The following is a 19,503-nucleotide window of genomic DNA, read 5'->3' as shown; positions in this document are numbered from 1 at the left end:
GCAGACCTAGCGAACCGCTTAGTGCGCTTAGGACAATCAGAGATAGCATGAGTGGAATCACCACAGTAGAAACACAGCCCATTCAGACGTCTGTGTTCTTGCCGTTCAACTCTGGTCAAAGTCCTATCGCACTGCATAGGCTCAGGTTCAAGCTCAGGTAATACCGCCAAATGGTGCACAGATTTACGCTCGCGCAAGCGTCGACCGATCTGAATGGCCAAAGACATAGACTCATTCAGACCAGCAGGCATAGGAAATCCCACCATGACATCCTTAAGGGCTTCAGAGAGACCTTTTCTGAAAATAGCTGCGAGCGCACCTTCATTCCACTGAGTGAGTACGGACCACTTTCTAAATTTCTGACAATATACCTCTATTTCATCCTGACCCTGACACAGAGCCAGCAAATGCTTCTCTGCCTGATCCACAGAATTAGGCTCATCGTACAGCAATCCGAGCGCCAGGAAAAATGCATCGATATTACTTAATGCAGGATCTCCTGACGCAAGAGAAAATGCCCAGTCCTGAGGGTCGCCACGCAAAAAAGAAATAACGATCCTAACTTGTTGAACTGGGTCACCAGAGGAGCGAGGTTTCAAAGCCAGAAATAGTTTACAATTATTTTTGAAACTCAGAAATTTAGTTCTATCTCCAAAAAACAAATCAGGAATAGGAATTCTCGGTTCTAACATAGTATTCTGAACCACAAAGTCTTGAATACTTTGTACTCTTGCCGTGAGCTGATCCACACATGAAGACAGACCTTTAATGTACATTGCTACACCTGTGTCCTGAACCACCCAAATGTCTAGGGGAAAAAAAAGGCAAAACACAGTGCAAAGAAAAAAAAATGGTCTCAGAACTTCTTTTTTCCCTCTATTGAGAATCATTAGTACTTTTGGCCTCCAGTACTGTTATGAAAGGTAATTCAGTACCACAATGGACATAGAGGTCAGCGCACATACAGTGACCTGGCAATAACCCAAAAAACAAGAACGAGCTCTGAGACGTGGGAACTCTGTTAACCGCAATCCCTAATCCTCTCCAACCACACTAAAGGCAGCCGTGGATTGCGCTTAACGCTCCCTATGCAACTCGGCACGGCCTGAGAAACTAGCTAGCCTGAAGATAGAAAATAAGCCTACCTTGCCTCAGAGAAATACCCCAAAGGAAAAGGCAGCCCCCACATATAATGACTGTAAGTTAAGATGAAAAAACAAACGTAGAGATGAAATAGATTTAGCAAAGTGAGGCCCAACTTTCTGAACAGAGCGAGGATAGGAAAGGTAACTTTGCGGTCAACACAAAACCCTACAAAAACCACGCAAAGGGGGCAAAAAGACCCTCCGTACCGAACTAACGGCACGGAGGTACACCCTCTGCGTCCCAGAGCTTCCAGCAAGCAGAAAAAACAAATTGACAAGCTGGACAGAAAAAAACAGCAAACAAATAGCAAAGAGGAACTTAGCTATGCAGAGCAGCAGGCCACAGGAACGATCCAGGAGGAAACAGGTCCAATACTAGAACATTGACTGGAGGCCAGGATCAAAGCACTAGGTGGAGTTAAATAGAGCAGCACCTAATGACTTCACCATATCACCTGAGGAAGGAAACTCAGAAGCCGCAGTACCACTTTCCTCCACCAACGGAAGCTCACAGAGAGAACCAGCCGAAGTACCACTTGTGACCACAGGAGGGAGCTCTGCCACAGAATTCACAACAGGAAGGGATATCTTGAGTAACTGGACGTGTTTTGAACACGTGTGGTGTTCTTAGTTCTCAGTTTCCTGAGCTGGATATCTTCGTTTTCTTGCGCTAGTACCTGGCGTCAAGCAGAGACGTTTCCGTGCTCGGACTAATTTCTCATGGGCTGTGAGAATACCATCACAAGGGTGAGCTGAATCATCTTTTTTCTGAGGAGCACATACATCACAGGACTCGCTGGGGCTAGTGTGTATATATCACAGGAGACACTGGGGCTGGAGAACATACATCACAGGAGACATTGGGGTTAGACTATATGCTTCACAGTAGACATTTGGGCTGGAATACATACTTCACAAGGGACATTGGGACTGGTGCTTATATCACAGAAGACATTGGAGCTGGTGCATGCATCACAAGAGATACTGAGGCTGGTGCTTGCATCACAGGATACATTTAGGACTGGTGCATATATGTCTGCAGTCTTCATCTGTGGGAACAGAGCGCACTGTGTGCTAGCTCCACCCACACAGTACATCCACATGCTGGCACTGGCCAGTATCAAGACGTAATCCTTCATTGCATGCGCTACAGTATTCAGTAGTGAACTCTGTGTGATTACATGATTACAGTGCAAGAAGAAATTAAAGGGCTCTCAGAACAGGGCTTCTGGCCCAAGCACTGTGGTCGACCGGAATCTTCTTGTGAGCCAGAGAAAAGGTCATAGTGCTGGAGGGACGGCATGCTGGGGTGAGAGTGCACTCTGCGTCCACTCTCTGACACATGTGCCGTAGGTTCGCCACCACTGGTTTAGTTGATAAATATAAGAGCTTTGAAGTTCTGATCACTTGTACCTACATTAGTCAAAAAATACGGGATTCAGAGTTCTTTCTGTGAATGTGCTTGTCAGCCCACTGCTCCACTTACAGTCTATAAGGCTACTTTCACACATCAGTTTTTTGCCGTCAGGCAGGATCCAGCGAATTTTTGAAAAAACAGATCCGTTGCAAATTGTGAAAAACTGATGCGACAGATGTTTTTTTGCTGGATTTGTTTTTTTTTTTTAAACCCGGGGATAGAGTTTAAGTGAGAGAGAGAGAGAGAGACCAGAATGGAAATATACAATTTCTGGGCATGTGCAGTTGAAAAAAATCGAATCCGTCCGTTTAAAAACGGACAAAACGGAAGGCCATCCGGCGCAATCTGGCGCAAATACAAGTCTATGGGAAAAAAATGTATCCGGCGGTGTCATTCAGCAGATTCGTTTTTTTGAAAATTTGCCGGATTGTGCCTGACGGCAAAAAACGGGTGTGTGAAAGTAGCCTTAGATAGTCAAGTGCTATCTCCATCAGTCTCCTAGACAGTGGATATGGTGGTCAGGCATGAACACTATCTTGTTTCATGCAGCTTCAGATTGACTATCTTACAAAGTAAAAGTAGTAATGTTATGTAGAGATAGATTTTCCTAATTTCCCAGGATAGTGTGAGGCTAGAGGGTTGAACTAGATTTACTTAAAGTCTTCTTTCAACCTTAATAACTATGTTACTATGTTACTATGTTTAGCATTCATGCATGCACCATTTGAATCAGGGGCAGATAAAGAAGAGGACACCTGTGCAAGGACAGTATATGGGCCCTTTGTAGTCTAATATGGTGTACGTGATAGATGCAGTATACTATTTTGAAAATTAAAATGGGCCCCCTTACCTCTTGGGATTCTGTGCGGCTGCGCAGGTTGTACCAATGGTATGGCTGCCCCTGATTTGGCTTTAATGAAATTGATATTGACCTTGGATATTTAGTAGGAATATGCTGTGATAATCCAGGCTGGCAAAAAATATATACACTGCTCAAAAAAATAAAGGGAAAATTAAAATGCCACATTCTAGATATCACTGAATGAAATATTCCAGCTGCAAATCTTTATTCATTTCTTAGTGCAGTGCTTTGAGAACAATAAAACATAAAAATGATCAATGTAAATCAAATTTAATATTCCACGGAGGTCTGGATTTGGAATGATACTCAAAATCAAAGTGTAAAATCAAATTACAGGTTGATCCAACTTCAGTGGAAATGACTCAAGACAAGGAAATGATATTCAGTAGTGTGTGTGGCCTCCACATGCCTGTATGACTTCCCTACAATTCCTGAGCATGGTCCTGATGAGGCAGCAGATGTTCTCCTGAGGAATCTCCTCTCAGACTTGATTTAAAGCATCAGTCAACTCCTGGACAATCTGTGGTGCAATGTGGTGTTGGTGGATCAAGTTGGATTCAGGTCTGTTGAACGGGCAGACCAGTCAATAGCATCAATGCCTTCATCATGGAGAAACTGCTGACACACTTCAGCCACATGAGGCCTAGAATTGTCATGCATCAGAAGGAATCCAGGGCCCACTGCACCTGCACATGGTCTTACAATGGGTCTGAGAATCTTCTCCTGGTACCTCTTGCTAGCACAAGGAGGGCTGTGCGGCCCTCCAAAGAAATGCCTCCCCACACATTACTGACCCATTGCCAAACTGGTCATGCTGAAGGATATTGCAGGCAGCAGAATGTTCTCCACGGCATCTCCAGATTCACATTTGCTCAGTGTGAACCTGGTTTCATTCATGAAGAGCACAGGGTGCCAATGTTGGACTTGACAATCTTGGTGTCTTCTTTCAAATGTCAATTGCCCTGCACGTTGTTGGACTGTAAGCACAACACCCACTTGTGGATATCGGGCCCTCATAGAGTCAGTTTTGACAGTTTGAGCAGATGGATGTTAGTGATCTGCTGGAGGTCATTTTGAAGGGTTCTAGCACTGCTCCTTTAGTTCCTCCTTGCACAAAGGAAGAGGTGGCGGTCCTGCTGCAGGGTTCTTGCCCTCCTACAGTCCTCTCCACATCTCCTGGTCTACTGGCCTGTCTCCTGGTATCTACTCCTTGCTCTAGACACTGTGCTGACAGACACAGCTACCCTTTTTTCCACAGTTCGCATTGATGTGCCATCCTGGATGAGCTGCACTACCTGAGGAACTTCTGTGGGTTGCTACTGTACCTCTAGGGGTGAGAGCAATGACTAAATGCTAAAGTGACCAAAACAACTATGAAAAAGGATAATAACAGAGAAATGGTCTGTGGTCACCACCTGCAGAACCATTCCTTTATATGGGTTGTCTTGCTAAGAGGATTGCTTGAGAATTACTTAATCTATTTCAATGTTACCTGGTGTTTTTCTTTTTTTGAACTGCTCATGTTAACCTCATTAAGCATTATATTGGCATTTGATTGCCATACATTAGACTTTTTAATAATTTGTTATTTTTTAATCAATAAAATGTATGAATTTTTATTGAATTTGTGGAGTTTGGTTGACTTGCTTTTTTTATAGGAAATATACAACTATATTTGAATAGAGATGCACGGGCATATATTTTTTTCTTATCTGTTATGTATTGTATCGCTGTATCGCTGGAACGCTTGGTCCACTCCCATCTAATCCGCTATCTCTCGGATAACTCTCTTCTCGACCCCTTACAATCTGGTTTCCACTCTTTACACTCCACTGAAACTGCCCTCACTAAAGTCTCTAAAGATCTAATAACAGCTAAATCCAAAGGTCATTGCTCTCTGTTGATTCTCCTGGATCTATCTGCCGCATTTGATACTGTGGATCACCAGCTCCTTCTCACTATGCTCCGCTCCATAGGCCTCAAGGACACAGCCCTCTCCTGGTTCCCCTCCTACCTCTTTCACTGCTCCTTCACTGTATCTTTTGCCGGATCCTCTTCCTCTCCTCGTCCCCTTACTATCGGGGTTCCGCAGGGCTCAGTCCTGGGCCCCCTCCTTTTCTCTCTATACACTGACCCTATTGGACAAACAATCAGCCGTTTTGGGTTCCAGTACCATCTCTATGCTGACGACACCCAATTATACACTTCTTCCCCTGACATCACCCCCACTCTAATTCAAAATACCAAGGATTGTCTGTCTGCTGTCTCTAACATCATGTCCTCCCTCTATCTGAAACTAAATCTCTCCAAAACTGAACTACTTGTGTTTCTCCCTTCTACTAACCTCACTCTACCCAACATCGAAATTACCCTGGAGGGTTCAACCATAACTCCCAAGCAGCATGCCCGCTGTTTTGGGGTCATATTCGACACCGAACTTTCCTTTACTCCCTATATCCGATCACTCACTCGCTCCTGTCACCTGCATCTTAAAAAATCTCAAGAATCCGACCTTTTCTCACCTTTGAAACTGCTAAGACTCTTACTGTCGCTCTTATTCATTCTCGCCTGGACTACTGCAACTCTCTTCTGATCAGTCTCCCTCTTTCCAAACTTTCTCCTCTCCAATCCATCTTGAATGCGGCAGCCAGGGTCATATTTCTGTCCAGCCGCTTCACCGATGCCTCCATCTTATGCCAGTCATTACACTGGCTACCCATTCGCTAGAGGGTCCAGTATAAACTCATCTCTCTCACCCACAAAGCTCTCCACAGTTCTGCACCGCCTTATATCTCCTCTCTCATCTCCATCTATCGCCCTACACGTGCCCTCCATTCTACAAATGACCTAAGACTAACATCCCCCATAATCCGAACCTCTCACCTCCATCTCCAAGACTTCTCTCATGCTGCGCCAGCTCTCTAGAATGTACTTCCCCAGACGATCAGCCTGATACTTAGCCCCGACCTATTCAAGCACTCTTTAAAAACCCATCTCTTCAAACAAGCCTACCACATCAACTACTCAGTAAACTAACTTTGTCCTGTTCCCTCCTTCCAAATATTATCTGCATGTGAATCTGCACCCTACTATTCATCTGTCCCCACACCCTCCATGCACACGATAACTGCACTTGATACTTGACTATTGCACTTAAACACACGGGCTGATGACCGGATCATTCAGCTTTATATGAAAATCCCTATTTATTATAATTGTCAGACCTGTAATAACAAGCACTTTTCACCTATTGTGTCCCCCCATTTCCTTGTAGATTGTAAGCTTGTGAGCAGGGACCTCACCCCTAATGTCACTGTTTAAATTGTCTTAACTTGTACTGAAATTATTGTCTGTACATGTCCCCGCTTAATTGTAAAGTGCTGCGGAATATGTTGGCGCTATATAAATAAAAATTATTATTATTATTATGTATATATATTTTATATGTTTTTATATTTATTGCACAATTATATGTATTCAGATTTTAAACATTTTTATATGTATTTTCAGTTATATTTATTTATATTATTCTTTTTTATGAATTATATTTATATGCATCATTTGTGAAGATCCATATTCTTTATTATTACATTCGGTTTCAACTACTAACCTGTAGCATTATACAATATTTTCCTTGTTATCCCGATGAAACAGATTCATATTAGCCATTATTTCCAGCATGCTGCATAATCAGGATATAAATTCACTTTAATCATCCAGGTGAACCAATTATCATTAACTTAGTGACCTCTTGCTGCAGAATTTAAGGAGACTCCCATGTACCACAGCCATACCTTGAGAAAGAAGGGCTGGGACCCTTCCAAACGCATCGGTTATTCTGACTCTTTTGGTACTCTTTAGTCTCTGTGACGTCATACTCCATCATAACGTGTTCCGATCACGTGTCCCTCAAGTGCTGCTGGCCGTCGCGCACTTAACCACAGGCAAGGAGCCTGTCAGCTAAAATGGGAGGAAAATCCTGCAACACGACATTCCGGCCTCAGCCCCACGGACATCAAACATCATACAGGCAGCAAGAGTTCATGTTCCTCCACTGACTGTTTACATCTGATGGGGTACTTCTGTTGCTTCTGCTTTACCAAGACATACAGATCGACATTTCTGCTTTACCCAGCAGTTATTTGAATAATTTAGACGGACTTGATTATTTTACAAGTGAACCTAACTAGCACTTAACTTGGCCTCTATTGTTTCACCGTGCATCGTTTCTACCCAGCAATCAATAGACTCTTTTCTCAGTATTTTCTTTTAGAGTTATTTTTGGCTTCTATCCGCATAAGAGTTACTGGACATATTGTCCTTTTATACAGTGGTATTTGCAAATGCAGTGGTGATGCACAATTACAGTATCTAGCTATTTATTTCTAAGGCCATGTGCACACGTTGCGGATTTTACCGTGGATGCGCAGCGATTTTGATGCTGCGGATCTGCAGTGGTTTCCCATGCGGTTTACAGTACCATGTAAACCTATGGAAAACCCAATCCGCTCTGCACATGCTGCGGAAAAAAACGCGTGGAGACGCAGCGTTGTTTTTTCCGCCGCATGTCAATTCTTTGTGTGGATCTGCAGCGTTTCTGCACCCATAGACTTGCATTGAGTTGGGCACATCCGCAGCAAAACCGCAGATGTAAAAAAGATCTGCGGATTAGCTGTGGGTGAAACGCTGCAGATTGGGAGGAGGGAAGTGTGTGGGCGGAGTGTGGGTGGAGTGTGGGCGGTGACTGTGTGCATGTATGTGTGTGCAGGCGGGGTCTGCAGGCTGTTAGTGGGTCTATGGGGGTCTGTGCGGGGCTGTCTGGGGTCTGTGCAGGGCTGTCAGGGGTCTACCGGGGCTGTCGGGGGTCTGTGCGGGGCTGTCGGGAGTCTGCCGGGGCTGTCGGAGGTCTGCCAGGTCTGTCGGGAGTCTGCCGGGGCTGCTGGGGGTCTGTACGGGGCTGCTGGGGGTCTGCCGGGGATAGCGGGGGTCTGCCGAGGTTGTCAGCAGTCTGTGCGGGACTGTCGGGGATCTGCCGTGGCTGTCAGGGGTCTGTGCGGGGCTGTCGGGGGTCTGCAGGCTGTCAGGGGGTCTGCGGGGCTGTGCAGGGGGTCTTTGGGGGTGTGTATGTGTGCGTGCAGGCATCGTCCGATGGGACTACAAGTCCCATCGGGCTATGCCTCCTACAGTGACAGTGATTGACGCATAGCCAATGATGGGTCAGTAGTAGTCCCATCATCCGGCTAATGTGTTGAATGTAAAAAAATAAAAAACAAAACACATACACACATACAGGACATACAACATATAACAAGTACATACAACATACAGTACATACAACACACAACATATGACATACAGAACATACAACAGTACATACAACATACAGTACAGACCAAAAGTTTGGACACACCTTCTTATTTAAAAATGTTTTGCTGTATTTTCATGATTATGAAAAGTGTAAATTCACACTGAAGGCATCAAAACTATGAATTAACACATGTGGAATTATATACTTAACAAAAAAAGTGTGAAACAACTGAAAATATGTCTTATACTCTAGGTTCTTCAAAGTAGCCACCTTTTGCTTTGGTGACTGCTTTGCACACTCTTGGCATTCTCTTGATGAGCTTCAAGAGGTAGTCACTGGGAATGGTGTTCCAACAATCTTGAAGGAATTCCCAGAGATGCTTAGCACTTGTTGGCCCTTTTGCCTTCCCTCTGCGGTCCAGCTCACACCAAACCATCTCGATTGGGTTCAGGTCTGGTGACTGTGGAGGCCAGGTCATCTGGCCTAGCACCCCATCACTCTCCTTCTTGGTGAAATAGCCCTTACACAGCCTGGAGGTGTGTTTGGGGTCATTGTCCTGTTGAAAAATAAATGATGGTCCAACTAAACGCAAACCGGATGGAATAGCATGCCGCTGCAAGATGCTGTGGTAGCCATGCTGGTTCAGTATGCCTTCACTTTTGAATAAATCCCCAACAGTGTCATCAGCAAAGCACCCCCACACCATCACACCTCCTCCTCCATGCTTCACGGTGGGAACCAGGCATGTAGAGTCCATCCGTTCACCTTTTCTGCGTCGCACAAAGACACTGTGGTTGGAACCAAAGATCTCAAATTTGGACTCATCACACCAAAGTACAGATTTCCACTGGTCTAATGTCCATTCCTTGTGTTCTTTAGCCCAAACAAGTCTCTTCTGCTTGTTGCCTGTTCTTAGCAGTGGTTTCCTAGCAGCTATTTTACCATGAAGGCCTGCTGCCCAAAGTCTCCTCTTAACAGTTGTTATAGAGATGTGTCTGCTGCTAGAACTCTGTGTGGCATTGACCTGGTCTCTAGTCTGAGCTGCTGTTAACCTGTGATTTCTGAGGCTGGTGACTTGGATAAACATCCTCAGAAGCAGAGGTGATTCTTGGTCTTCCTTTCCTGGGGTGGTCCTCATGTGAGCCAGTTTCTTTGTAGCGCTTGATGGTTTTTGCCACTGCACTTGGGGACACTTTCAAAGTTTTCCCAATTTTTTGGACTGACTGACCTTCATTTCTTAAATTAATCATGGCCACTCGTTTTTTTTTACTTAGCTGCTTTTTTCTTGCCATAATACAAATTTTACCAGTCTATTCAGTAGGACTATCAGGTGTGTAGCCACCAGACTTCTGCTCAACACAACTGATGGTCTCAACCCCATTTATAAGGCAAGAAATCCCACTTATTTAACCTAAAAGGGCACACCTGTGAAGTGAAAACCATTTCCGGTGACTACCTATTGTAGTTCATGAAAAGAATGCCAAGAGTGGGCAAAGCAGTCATCAAAGCAATAGGTGGCTACTTTGAAGAACCTAGAATATAAGACATATTTTCAGTTGTTTCACCCTTTTTTGTTAAGTATATAATTCCACATATGTTAATTCATAGTTTTGATGCCTTCAGTGTGAATTTACAATTTTCATAGTCATGAAATCATCAAATTTTTGGTCTGTACTGTACATACAGTACATACAGCATACAACAGAACATACAACATATAACATACAACAGTACATACAACATACAACAGTACATACAACATACAACATATGACATACAGTACATACAACATACAACAAAACATACAACATACAGTACATACAACATATGGCGGAAAGTGAGTATGCGGTTGGTTTATTATTTTAAATTTTTTGCAGGCAATCGAGTATGGTAAGTATGGTGAAATTAAGAATATTAAAATACTTTTTCTGGCTGTGTCTTTTTTTTTTAACTCTTTCACTACTATAGGATTAGTAAAGGATAGGCGTCTTATTGACGCCTCTCCATTATTAACTGGGCTTAATGTCACCTTACATTAGCAAGGTGACATTAAACCCTTATCACCCCATATCCCACCACTACAGGGGAGTGGGAAGAGAGAGCTAAGTGCTGGAATTGGCGCATCTTACAGACCGCTAAGACTCGCGAGACTGCTAAGTCATCTGAGTAATTTAGCAATGCATCCTGGGAACGGAAGATGGCAGCAGCCACACGCTCATCACCTGCGCCACAGCTTCGCTGGATTGGATCCCGGCAGGTGAGTATATAACTATTTTTTATTTTAATTATTTTTTTAAACAGGGATATGGTGCCAACACTGCTATATACTATGTGGGCTGTGTAATATACCGCGTGGCTGCTATATACTACCTGGCCAGTGTTAGATGCTATGTGGGCTGTGTTATGTACTGCGTGGGCTGTGCTTTATATTACATGGCCAGTGTTATATACTGTGTGGGCTGTGTACTATACCACGTGGCTGCTATATAATACCTGGCCAGTGTTATATACTGCGTGGGCTGTGTTATATATTACGTGGCCAGTGTTATATACTGCGTGGGCTGTGTTATATATTACGTGGCCAGTGTTATATACTGCGTGGGCTGTGTTATATACCACGTGGCTGCTATATACTACCTGGCCAGTGTTATATACTGCGTGTGCTGTGCTATATATTACGTGGCCAGTGTTATATACTGCGTGGCCTGTGTTATATATTATGTGGCCAGTGTTATATACTGCGTGGCCTGTATCATATACTACGTCGCCTGTGTTATGTACTGCGTGGCTGCTATATACTGCGTTGGCTGTGTTTTATAGTACGTGGGCTGTGTTATATACTGTTTGGGCTGTGTTATATACTGCGTGGCCACTGTTATATATTGCGCGGCCTGTATTAACGCATCGGGTATTCTACAATATGTATGTATGTTTGTATATAGCAGCCACATAGTATATAGCACAGGCCACATCGAATTTGTCTGCTATATACTACATGGCTCCTATATACTACGTGGCCTGTGCTATATACTATGTGGCTGCTATATACATATATACACATATTCTAGAATACCCGATGCATTAGAATCGGGCCACCATCTAGTATATTATAAAAGTGCAATGTGCTAAAGTGCTAGTTCGATACATTAATTCTCACATTTATATCTCTCATAGTGATTAGTGACACTTACCGTATATACTCAAGTATAAGCCGAGATTTTCAGCCCAAGTTTTTGGGCTGAAAGTGCCCCTCTCGGCTTATACTCGAGTCACGGTGGGCAGCAGGGTCGGCGGGTGAGGGGGAGAGGGCGCTGAGGCATACTCACTTAGTCCCGGCGCTCCTGACGCTGCCCCTGCCTGTCCCACGGTCTCCGGGTGCCGCAGCTCTTCCCCTGGTCAGCGGTCACGTGGGACCGCTCATTAGAGAAATGAATATGGACTCCACTCCCATAGGGGTGGAGCCGCATATTCATTTCTCTGAGTGGTGCCAGTGACCGCTGACAGGAAGAGCTGTGGCACCCGAAGACAGTGTGACAGGCAGGGGCAGCGTCAGGAGCGCCGGGACTAGGTGAGTATTTTATATTCACCTGTCTGCGTTCCACATGCCGGGCGCCCTCTGCCTGATCAGTCAGTGCACACTTAGATAGGAGAAAAAAAGATCATCCCGGCGCTGCCGCAATAAGAATTTCAAAAATTGTAGAGGTTTTCAACGTGGTTTATTCTACGCGTTTCAGGGTTCAGGTGACCCCTTCATCAGGACATACCACAAATATTGTTGATCAGTCAGTGCAGAGAGACACTGGGACGGGACGCTGAGGAGCTGCAAGCAAGAGTGGTGAGTATGGCATTTATTTTTTTTATCATTGCAGCAGCAGCAGCAATGGCACAGCTTTATACGGAGCATCTATGGGGCAATAATGAACGGTGCAGAGCACTATATGGCACAGCTATGGGGCAAAAATGAACGGTGCAGAGCACTATATGGCACAGCTATGGGGCAATAATGAACGGTGCAGAGCACTATATGGCACAGCTATGGGGCAATAATGAACGGTGCAGAGCACTATATGGCACAGCTATGGGGCAATAATGAACGGTGCAGAGCACTATATGGCACAGCTATGGGGCAATAATGAACGGTGCAGAGCACTATATGGCACAGCTATGGGGCAAGAATGAACGGTGCAGAGCACTATATGGCACAGCTATGGGACAATAATGAACTGTGCAGAGCACTATATGGCACAGCTATGGGGCAATAATGAATGGTGCAGAGCACTATATGGCACAGCTATGGGGCAATAATGAATGGTGCAGAGCACTATATGGCACAGCTATGGGGCAATAATGAACGGTGCAGAGCACTATATGGAGCATCTATGGGGCAATAATGAATGGTGCAGAGCACTATATGGCACAGCTATGGGGCAATAATGAACTGTGCAGAGCACTATATGGCACAGCTATGGGGCAATAATGAACGGTGCAGAGCACTATATGGCACAGCTATGGGGCAATAATGAACGGTGCAGAGCATTATATGGCACGCCTTACTATGGTACATCTATGGGGCAATAATGAACGGTGCAGAGCACTATATGGCACAGATATGGGGCCATAATGAATGGTATGGAGCATCTATTTTTATTTTTGAAATTCACCGGTAGCTGCTGCATTTTCCACCCTAGGCTTATACTCGAGTCAATAAGTTTTCACAGTTTTTTGTGGCAAAATTAGGGGGGTCGGCTTATACTCGGGTCGGCTTATACTCGAGTATATACGGTAATTATAATTCCTTTTTGTAAAATATGGCGTGCAGCGGTGTTTATAATCATTTTTATCTCTTACCCTGCTCATAATACAAGTGTGGCTCTCATCTTCTTGCGCACGTGCACTATCATCTTATCGGTGGCATGATGCCATCTTAGATGTGGCTAAGGTACTTTCTTTAGCGCAAAGCTTATATATAAATACTCCCAATTTATTTTCTGTTAAACTAGATAAAGGAGCCATCTTTTCTTAAATATATATTAATGTCGTAGGTCAGCTGTGCGGATCCACATTACCTTTTTCGGATCGTAGATACTTAATAGGCTACCACAGATACTAGCATCCTCTCTGATATCCCGGACGGCACCCTGCTCGGGTTGTCTCCAGTTGCCAATGTAACTCCAGATTGATGTATAGCCCTTCCAGGCCATAACATCACTATTAGAAAATCCATTTAAGTGGGCATATCTCTTGCCTAGTATCTAGTCTTTGTACGCAACAAATTTTCATACACAGCTGACTTTTTACTATGCACTATATTTTATTATTAAAGTAGATTATTGTTATTGGCTGACAGTTTCACACGTGGCATGTTATTATACTGAAAATGTCAAGCTTGTACTAGATTAATTATAACAACGAATGAAAAAACAGAAGGGAAAAAACTTTTTGATGAATAAATCTTCCATCCTCAATATGGTTACACCCCGTCCTCCGGCAGGCTGAAAATTGTATAATAGTTGCTAGTAGTGGAGATATCACTAAAATAATCAAAAAATAAAACAATATTAAAATTAGAGCACAATAACAAAGTTCATTTATATATGCCCCAAAATTTAAACCGGAGTCCATATACATCTGCGTCCTAAGGGCACCCTTGAGGGACTAATACATATTGAGATGAATTTTAAAGTCCACATTAAGTCCTTTCGTTTTCAGGGTATTTAACTCATAGATCCATCTGAGTTCTTGTCTTTTCAGGAGGCGTACTCTATCCCCCCTCTCCTTTGTATAGGGATCATATCCATTATTCTAAATCTAAGATCTTTCTCTGTATGTTTCTGTTCCACAAAGTGTTTTGAAACCGGAATGTCTAATCTTTTTTTCCTAATGGAATGTCGGTGATTATTCATTCGTATTTTTAACTCGCAAGTTGTTTCACCTACATACCATAGTTTACAGGGGCATTCCAATAAATATATCACATGGTCAGAGTTGCACGTTAAATATTGTTTGATTGTATACCCCTTATCTGTATCGGGGTGTTTGAAGGAGGTACCCTTTATCATATATGCGCAATGCACGCAGGAAAGACATGGGAAACAGCCTTTTTGGCCCATCCCAGTTAATGTGGTCTGGCAGGTATTTTTGAAAGGACCAATATCTGATTTTACTACATGGTCTCTAATATTCCTGCCCCTACGACATGAGAACAGTGGAGGTTCCCTAAATTCTTTTATTCCCGATAAGCAGTTACTCAACATCCCCCAGTGTTTTCTCCCTTCTATCTTTCTTTAGAATTGTGTGTTTAGTCATGTTCAATAATTCCTTTGGGTACCCCCTATCTAGAAATTTCATCACTAGGGTATCTATGACTCCCTTTACCTCCTTTTCCTCCTTTACAATCCTACGTACCCTCAGTAATTGGCTAAGGGGTATTGACCTAACCATACTGCGGGGGTGCTGGCTATCATAGGTTAGGAGATTATTTTTATCAGTCTCCTTAACAAATAGAGTGGTTGTCAATTCTCCAATTACCTGTCTAATGGAAACATCCAAGAATTGTATGTTAGACTTTGAAAATATCAAGGTAAACGTAATGGTTTCATCTATTTCATTCAAGTACTGATGAAAATCTCCAAGTTCTCTCTCTGTGCCAGTCCATTGGAGGAAGACATCGTCTATGTACCTCCACCACACCAGCACATGTCAGAAGTGGTGGGACACATAGACGAGGTCCTCCTCCAGGACACTCATGACCAGATTTGCATATGCTGGGGCCATATTGGCCCCCATTGCTGTACCGCGTTGTTGTGAATAAAAAGTATCACCAAATAAAAAGTAGCTCCTCCTTAAAATTATTTCCAATAATTTTATTAAGAATGCTTTACCCTCGATAGATATCTCAATTGTATTCAGCTTCCACTGCTCGCATTCCAAAGCTGTGTTCAATTGATGTGTAAAGTGAAATGACATCAAACGATGCCAAAATCACTTCCCCTTCCAATTGTATTGATTCCAGTTTGTTTAAGAAATCAGTGGTGTCTTTAATATATGATTTAGAGTTTTTAGCAATAGGGTTGAGGATTTTATCTAAAAAATGCCTATTTTACTGAATACTGAATCCATCCCTGATGCTATTGGTTCCCCGGGAGGGTCTTTTAGTGATTTATGGATTTTTTGGGGTTGTATACAGTACCGGGGTTCTGGGAAATTCCATAGATAAATAATCCATTAATTCTTGATCTATAATCCTGTTATTTAGTTTCAAAGAGTTTTATTGAAATTTCAACTTCATCAATTATAAATTTAAATGTGAGTGTGCTCCCTCGCAGGGGAGTCTATAACTGAGAAATATAAGAACACATACTTATTATGGACGCAAGGGGGGACAATACAAAGATAACATAAGGGAGAAACATGAAGGGAAAGGGGAACTGTATTTACATTTTGATTTGTAACAATCATTGTACCCACAGATTCGGATCACTATGGGGACAGACGCAGAGTCTGATTCAGGAGTAAATTAGACTGCAGGTCCATCCATGGGCTCCATATCTTAAAGAACTGATCCCACATATCATTTCTAGTAGCCTCAATGCGTTCATAAAGCATGATGTTAGTCATCCTTTCCTTAACCATTCGTAGCGACAATGTGGGGGACCTCCATTTCGAAGCAATGTGTATTTTAGTAGCCATAAAGAGAAAAGTAACCAACTTAAATAGGTTTTTAGGAAGAGTCGGGTGTCTCGCCCCAAGGAGAAAAGCAGAGGCGTCCAAATTGGTTTTTCTCCCAGCCAATTGGTCTGCTAGCAGATTTATCTTTTGCCATAAATTGGACACCACTTGGCATGTCCACCATATATGTTTCATATCCCCGGGTAAGTTACGTCCCCGAAAGCATAAGTTTGAGACATTCGGGAATATGCTATGGAGTTTAGTTGGCACCAGATATGTCCTGTGAAGGACTTTGATCGAGATTTCTACTGATGATGATTGGTGACTGCCCTTGGATAGCGTGTCGCAGCACCTCCTCCAAATCTCCACCGGCAGCTCGACACCCAACTCCTCCTCCCACCGTCTCATGAATCCCAATTTCTCCTGATCATGGGGTGGGTTTATAATTGAATAAAGCAAAGATATCGTCCCTCTTCCCATTGGATCGGAAAGGCACTTTTGTTCATAGCTGGAGACAGGAACGGGACGTCTACCTTGGGTTAGACTACCTGCAAAGTGTAAAACCTGATTGATGTGCATTGTTTCTCTAATTGGGGGTTCAAACTTCCTTATGAATTCTGCTCTATCCATCAGGACATTGAAAGGATTACATAGGTGTTTTATTGTGGTAATCCCTCTTAATATCCACCATGCGAACAAATGTGAATTGAGACCAGGAATGAACATCGGGTTACCTAATATAGAGGTCAAAGGTGAGGGATCAGATTGCAGTGAGTGTTTGAATCTAACTCTTCTCCATAAATTGAAAGAGTGAGCTGTATAAGGTGCTGTTATAAAAAGTTCTTTGGGGATTTTTCCCGTAGACCACATTAGGCCTGGTAATGAAAGCGGCTTAATAAGATGTGACTCTATGTGAACCCACCTTATCTATATTAATTTTAAGTCCTGAGATGTCTTCAAATATATGGAGCAGAGAAAGGAGATTGGGAATCGTATGAGGGTTGGTAATAGCCAAAAGGAGGTCGTCTGCGAACAAGGTTACCTTGTATTGTTCGCCTAGGTTGGATAATCCAGTAATGTTCTCATTTGTTCTAATGGCTTCTGCCAAAGGCTCCATGGCTAGAGCAAATAGCGCCGGGGAGAGAGGGCATCCCTGTCTGGTACCACGTTGGATAGATATGGGTGAAGGGTTCAATGTTGGGAGTTTTAAATATGCTGTGGGGTAGTCATAAAGTAATTTAATACACTCTACAAACTCCTGAGTGAAACCAAATTTAGATAGGACATGGAAGAGGTAATTCCAGGAGAGTGAGTCGAACGCCTTCTCAATATCCAAGGCTAATATTAAAAGTTGTTCCTTGTGGGAATTTGCCGTGTGGATAAGGTTAATATTGTGTATATTGAACCCCACCTGATCTCTGTGAATAAGAGAGGGCAGTATGCGATTTATTCTACTTGTAATAATTGCAGTGAATATTTTTAAATCCACGTTTAGTAAAGAAATAGGCCTAAAGTTCTTGGTCAGTAAATGGTCTTTTTTTGGCTTGGGTAGAACTGTAACATGGGAAACCAGGAACTCTGGGGGCATTTTTGAGCCGTGAAGGAGAGCATCTCCAAATTTTTTGATATGGGGTGAGAGAATTTCAGCAAATTTTTGGTAATAAATGGCCGTGAGTCCATCAGGGCCAGAGGCCTTCCCCTTTTTCAGCATTTTAATAACTGATTGAATCTCCTCTATGGATATTTCGGAGTGGAGTTGTTTAGCTAATGTGTCTGTGATTTTAGGCAGGTGAAGGTTTTGTAAGGCTATGTTCACACTTTGCAGATTCCGCTGCTGATTTTTCCGCAGCAGAATTCCAAAATCCGCAGTGAAAACCCGTCGCGGTTTTTACTGCGGATTTATCGCGGTTTTTACTGCGTTTTCTTCTGCGGATTTTCATCTGCAGTTTTCTATTGGAGCAGGTGAAAATCCGCAGAAAAGAAGTGACATGCTGCGGAATGTAATCCGCAGCGTTTCCGCACGGTTTTTTCCGCAGCATGTGCACTGCGTTTTTTGTTTCCCATAGGTTTACATTGGACTGTAAACTCATGGGAAACTGCTGCAGATCCGCAGCGGTCAAATCCGCTGCGGATCCGCAGCAAAATCCGCAAAGTGTGAATATAGCCTTACAATTGTTGTATCGGGTGAGGTGATAGGGGTCTGGGCTGGGAGTATAAATTTTGGTAATATTCATGGAATGTCCTATATATATTATCTGGATGGAATGATATCCTTCCCGAGCTATCTTTTATCGAGAAAATCGTGTTGATCATTTCCCTAGAACGTTACTTGTGGGCTAGCAGTTTACTCGGCTTATTAGCGAATTTGTAAAATTTGGCTTGTGTCCAAGTCAATGCCTTCTCAGTCCTATTGGCGAGGACGGCATCTAATTCAATTTTAGTTTCCTGAATTTGTTTGGAGAGGTAGAGGGAAGTGGACATCTGGTTGGCCTACTCTAATTTTGCTAATTTGTTTTCTGATCTAGTCTGAAGTTCGGTTCTTGCTTTTTTCTTTCGGGCTGCCAGCTTAATTAGCGAGCCTGTTATGTATTTCTTGTGTACCATCCAGGCGATTCCGGGGGATACGTCTCCTGAACTGTTAAATTTAAAATATTCGATTAATTCATCCTTAATTGTATTTGTGATCACAGGGTCAGTAAGTAGTGATTCGTTAAGTCTCCATCTGTATAAGCTAGAGGTGGACACATTGAATTTGAATACTGAGAGTACAGCGTCATGGTCAGACCATGCAGAATGTACGTGGCGTGAGTATAGGACTGTGGGAAGTGAGGTGGTTTTTGTCAGCTGAAGATCTATCCTAGAGTATGTTTTGTGTGCGGGGGAGTAGTACATATAACCTCTATTATTGCCATTCATCTCTCTCCACAAGTCTGCTAGGTGATGGTCCTTCAGTAATCGGAGAACTTTTATCCCTCTCATTTTTAGTGATGTCAGTGCGTCTTATGGCGTTGCTGTCTAATGTTGGATTTTTCGTGAAATTGAAATCCCCGCACCAAATCAGGTGCTGGAATGAGTAGGTATCTAGATTGTTTAAAATGGATTT

Source organism: Ranitomeya imitator, chromosome 4 (genome assembly GCF_032444005.1).
Source record: "Ranitomeya imitator isolate aRanImi1 chromosome 4, aRanImi1.pri, whole genome shotgun sequence".
NCBI classification, from domain to species: Eukaryota; Metazoa; Chordata; class Amphibia; order Anura; family Dendrobatidae; genus Ranitomeya; species Ranitomeya imitator.
This window is presented reverse-complemented; position numbering follows the sequence as displayed.